Genomic DNA, 6,158 nt, shown 5'->3' with positions numbered 1-6,158 from the left:
GCTTATCAGGTTGAAGCTTTTTCACATAAGCATCGCAACCCCAAACTTTCAGAAACGACAACTTTGGTTTCTTGCCAAACCATAGTTCATAAGGCGTCGTCTCAACGGATTTTGATGGTGCCCTATTTAACGTGAATGCGGCCGTCTCTAGAGCATATCCCCAAAACGATAGCGGTAAATCAGTAAGAGACATCATAGATCGCACCATATCTAGTAAAGTACGATTGCGATGTTCGGACACACCATTACGCTGTGGTGTTCCGGGTGGCGTGAGTTGTGAAACTATTCCACATTGTTTCAAATGTACACCAAACTCGTAACTCAAATATTCTCCTCCACGGTCAGATCATAGGAATTTTATTTTCTTGTCACGATGATTTTCAACTTCACTCTGAAATTCTTTGAACTTTTCAAACGTTTCAGACTTGTGTTTCATTAAGTAGATATACCCATATCTGCTTAAGTCATCTGTGAAGGTGAGAAAATAATGATATCTGCCACGAGCCTCAACATTCATCGTACCACATACATCTGTATGTATGATTCCAACAAATCTGTTGCTCTCTCCATAGTACCGGAGAATGGTGTTTTTGTCATCTTACCCATAAGGCATGGTTCGCAAGTACCAAGTGATTCATAATCAAGTGGTTCCAAAAAGTCCATCAGTATGGAGTTTCTTCATGCGCTTTACACCGATATGACCCAAACGGCAGTGCCACAAATAAGTTGCACTATCATTATCAACTCTGCATCTTTTGGCTTCAACACTATGAATATGTGTCTCACTACTATCGAGATTTAATAAGAATAGACCACTCCTTAAGGGTGCATGACCATAAAAGATATTACTCATGTAAATAGAACAACCATTATTCTCTGATTTAAATGAATAACCGTCTTGCATCAAACAAGATCCATATATAATGTTCATGCTTAACGCTGGCACCAAATAACAATTATTTAGGTCTAATACTAATCCCGAAGGTAGATGTAGAGGTAGCGTGCCGACTGCGATCACATCGACTTTGGAACCATTTCCCACGCGCATCGTCACCTCGTCCTTAGCCAATCTTTGCTTAATCAGTAGTCCCTGTTTTGAGTTGCAAATATTAGCAACAGAACTAGTATCAAATACCCAGGTGCTACTGCGAGCATTAGTAAGGTACACATCAATAACATGTATATCACATATACCTTTGTTCACCTTGCCATCCTTCTTATCCGCCAAATACTTGGGGCAGTTCCGCTTCCAGTGACCAGTCTGCTTGCAGTAGAAGCACTCAGTTTCAGGCTTAGATCCAGGTTTGGGTTTCTTCTCTTGAGTAGCAACTTGCTTGCTGTTCCTTTTGAAGTTCCCCTTCATCTTCCCTTTGCCCTTTTTCTTGAAACTAGTGGTCTTGTTGACCATCAACACTTGATGCTCCTTCTTGATTTCTACCTCTGCAGCTTTCAGCATTGCGAAGAGCTCGGGAATAGTCTTATTCATCCCTTGCATATTATAGTTCGCCATGAAGCTCTTGTAGCTTGGTAGCAGTGATTGGAGAATTCTGTCAATGACGCAATCATCTGGAAGATTAACTCCCAATTGAATCAAGTGATTATTATACCCAGACATTTTGAGTATATGCTCACTGACAAAACTGTTCTCCTCCATCTTGCAGCTATAGAATTTATTGGAGATTTCATATCTCTCAATCCGGGCATTTGCTTGAAATATTAACTTCAACTCCTGGAACATCTCATATGCTCCATGACGTTCAAAACGTCGTTGAAGTCCCGATTTGAGACATAAAGCATGGCACACTGAACTATCGAGTAGTCATCAGCTTTGCTTTGCCAGACGTTCATAACATCTGGTGTTGCTCCAGCAGCAGGCCTGGCACCCAGCGGTGCTTCCAGGACGTAATTCTTCTGTGCAGCAATGAGGATAATCCTCAAGTTACGAACCCAGTCCGTGTAATTGCTACCATCATCTTTCAACTTTGCTTTCTCAAGGAACGCATTAAAATTCAACGGAATAACAACACGGGCCATCTATCTACAATCAAACATACATAAGCAAGATACTATCAGGTACTAAGTTCATGATAAATTTAGGTTCAATTAATCATATTACTTAAAGAACTCCCACTTAGATAGACATCCCTCTAATCCTCTAAGTGATTACGTGATCCAAATAAACTAAACCATGTCTGATCATCACATGAGGTGGAGTAGTTTCATTGGTGAACATCACTATGTTGATCATATCTACTATATGATTCACGCTCGACCTTTCGATCTCCGTGTTCCGAGGCCATATCTGTATATGCTTAGCTCGTCAAGTATAACCTGAGTATTCTGCGTGTGCAACTGTTTTGCACCCGTTGTATTTGAACATAGAGCCTATCACACCCGATCATCACGTGGTGTCTCAGCACGAAGAACTTTCGCAACGGTGCATACTCAGGGAGAACACTTCTTGATAATTAGTGAGAGATCATCTTATAATGCTACCGTCAATCAAAGCAAGATAAGATGCATAAAAGATAAACATCACATGCAATCAATATAAGTGATATGATATGGCCATCATCATCTTGTGCTTGTGATCTCCATCTTCGAAGCACCGTCGTGATCACCATCGTCACCGGCGCGACACCTTGATCTTCATCATAGTATCGTTGTCGTCTCGCCAATCTTATGCTTCCACGACTATCGCTACCGCTTAGTGATAAAGTAAAGCATTACAGCGCGATTGCATTGCATACAATAAAGCGACAACCATATGGCTCCTACCAGTTGCCAATAATTCGGTTACAAAACATGATCATCTCATACAATAAAATTTAGCATCATGTCTTGACCATACCACATCACAACATGCCCTGCAAAAACAAGTTAGACGTCCTCTACTTTGTTGTTGCAAGTTTTACGTGGCTGCTACGGGCTTAAGCAAGAACCAATCTTACCTACGCATCAAAACCACAATGATAGTTTGTCAAGTTGGTGCTGTTTTAACCTTCGCAAGGACCGAGCGTAGCCACACTCGGTTCAACTAAAGTTGGAGAAACTGTCACCCGCTAGCCACCTTTGTGCAAAGCACGTCGGGAGAACCGGTCTCGCGTAAGCGTACGCGTAATGTCGGTCCGGGCCGCTTCGTCCAACAATACCGTCGAACCAAAGTATGACATGCTGGTAAGCAGTATGACTTATATCGCCCACAACTCACTTGTGTTCTACTCGTGCATATAACATCAACACATAAACCTAGGCTCTTATACCACTGTTGGGGAACGTGGTAATTTCAAAAATTTCCTACGCACACGCAAGATCATGGTGATGCATAGCAACGAGAGGGGAGTGGGTGATCTACGTACCCTTGTAGACCGACAGCGGAAGCGTTAGCACAACGCGGTTGATGTAGTCGTATGTCTTCACGGCCCGACCGATCAAGCACCGAAACTATGGCACCTCCGAGTTCTAGCACACGTTCAACTCGATGACGATCCCCGGACTCCGATCCAGCAAAGTGTCGGGGAAGAGTTCCGTCAGCATGATGGCGTGGTGACGATCTTGATGTACTACCGTTGCAGGGCTTCGCCTAAGCACCGCTACAATATTATCGAGGACTATGGTGGAAGGGGGCACCGCACACGGTTAAGAATATGATCACACGGATCAACTTGTGTCTCTAGGGGTGCCCCTTGCCCCCGTATATAAAGGATCAAAGGGGGGGTGCGGCCGGCCAGGAGGAGGGCGCGCCAGGAGGAGTCCTACTCCCACTGGGAGTAGGATTCCCCCCTTTCCTAGTTGGAATAGGATTCGGGAGGGGGGAAAGAGGAGAGAGAGAAGGAAGGGGGGGCGCCACCCCCCTCTCCTTGTCCTATTCAGACTAGGGGGGGAGGGGCGCGCGGCCCAGCCCTGGCCACCTCTCCTCTCTTCCACTAAAGCCCACTAAGGCCCATATACCTCTCGGGGGGTTCAGGTAACCTACCGGTACTCCGGTAAAATCGCGATTTCACCCGGAACACTTCCGATATCCAAATATAGGCTTCCAATATATCAATATTTATGTCTCGACCATTTCGAGACTCCTCGTCATGTCCGTGATCACATCCGGGACTCCGAAAAAACTTCGGTACATCAAAATGCATAAACTCATAATATAACTGTCATCGAAACCTTAAGCGTGCAGACACTACGGGTTCGAGAACAATGTAGACATGACTGAGACATGTCTCTGGTCAATAACCAATAGCAGAACCTGGATGTTCATATTGGCTCCTACATATTCTATGAAGATCTTTTATCGGTCAGACCGCATAACAACATACGTTGTTCCCTTTGTCATCGGTATGTTACTTGCCCGAGATTTGATCGTCGGTATCTCAATACCTAGTTCAATCTCGTTACCGGCAAGTCTCTTTACTTGTTCCGTAATACATCATCTCACAACTAACTCATTAGTTGCAATGCTTGCAAGGCTTAAGTGATGTGCATTACCGAGAGGGCCCAGAGATACCTCTCCGACAATCGGGGTGACAAATCCTAATCTCGAAATACGCCAACCCAACATGTACCTTTGGAGACACCTGTAGAGCTCCTTTATAATCACCCAGTTACGTTGTGACGTTTGGTAGCACATAAAGTGTTCCTCCGGCAAACGGGAGTTGCATAATCTCATAGTCATAGGAACATGTATAAGTTATGAAGAAAGCAATAGCAACATACTAAATGATCAGGTGCTAAGCTAATGGAATGGGTCATGTGAATCAGATCATTCATCTAATGATGTGATCCCGTTAATCAAATAACAACTCTTTGTCTATGGTTAGGAAACATAACCATCTTTGATTAGCGAGCTTGTCAAGTAGAGGCATACTAGTGACACTCTGTTTGTCTATGTATTCACACATGTATTATGTTTCCGGTTAATACAATTCTAGCATGAATGATAAACATTTATCATGATATAAGGAAATAAATAATAACTTTATTATTGCCTCTAGGGCATATTTCCTTCAAGGACTCCCTCACCTCCCATATTTCCATGTCAAGCCCCTAACCCACCTTCCTATCAAACCGTTTGGCTAAGTTACCGCTTTTGCTTAGCCCCTCTTATAGCGCTTTTAGTTGCAGGTGAAGTTGAAGTTTGTTCCATGTTGGAACATGGATATGTTGGGATATCACATTGTATCTTATTTAATTAATGCATCTATATACTTGGTAAAGGGTGGAAGGCTCGGCCTTATGCCTAGTGTTTTGTTCCACTCTTGCCGCCCTAGTTTCCGTCATACCGGTGTTATGTTCCTTGATTTTGCATTCCTTATGCGGTTGGGTGTTATGGGAACCCCTTGACAATTTGCTTTGAATAAAACTCCTCTAGCAAGGCCCAACCTTGGTTTTACATTTGCCACCTAAGCCTTTTCCCTTGGGTTCTGCAGACTCAAGGGTCATCTTTATTTTAACCCCTAGGCTAGTGCTCCTCTGAGTGTTGGTCCAAAACAGAGCCACTTGCGGTGCCGCCCCTAGGCAACTTGGGGTATCGTCGGTTGTCGTATGTAGTGTTCATATGGTGTGCCCTAAGAACGAGATACGTGCGACTCCTATCAGGATTTGTGGGCACATCGGGCGGCTTTGCTGGTCTTGTTTTACTGTTGTCGAAATTTCTTGTAACCAGGATTCCGGGACTGATCGGGTCTTCCCGGGAGAAGGAATATCCTTCGTTGATCGTGAGAGCTTGTGATGGGCTAAGTTGGGACACCCCTGCAGGGTATAAACTTTTGAGAGCCGTGCCCACGGTTATGTGGCAGATGGGAATTTGTTAATATCCGGTTGTAGATAACTTGACACTTGACTTAATTAAAATGCATCAACCGCGTGTGTAGCCGTGATGGTCTCTTTCGGCGGAGTCCGGGAAGTGAACACGGTCTTGTGTCATGCTTGAACGTAAGTAGTTTTAGGATCACTTCTATATCACTTCTAGCTTCTCGACCGTTGCATTGCTTCTCTTCTCGCTCTTATTTGCGTATGTTAGCCACCATATTTAATTAGCGCTTGCTGCAGCTCCACCTCATTACCTTATCCCACCCATAAGCTTAAATAGTCTTGATCGCGAGGGTGTGAGATTGTTGAGTCCTCGTGGCTCACAGATACTTCCAAACAGTTGCAGGTGC

This window comes from Triticum dicoccoides, chromosome 5A (genome assembly GCF_002162155.2).
Source record: "Triticum dicoccoides isolate Atlit2015 ecotype Zavitan chromosome 5A, WEW_v2.0, whole genome shotgun sequence".
Lineage (NCBI taxonomy): Eukaryota > Viridiplantae > Streptophyta > Magnoliopsida > Poales > Poaceae > Triticum > Triticum dicoccoides.
Note: the sequence above shows the minus strand (reverse complement) of the source record.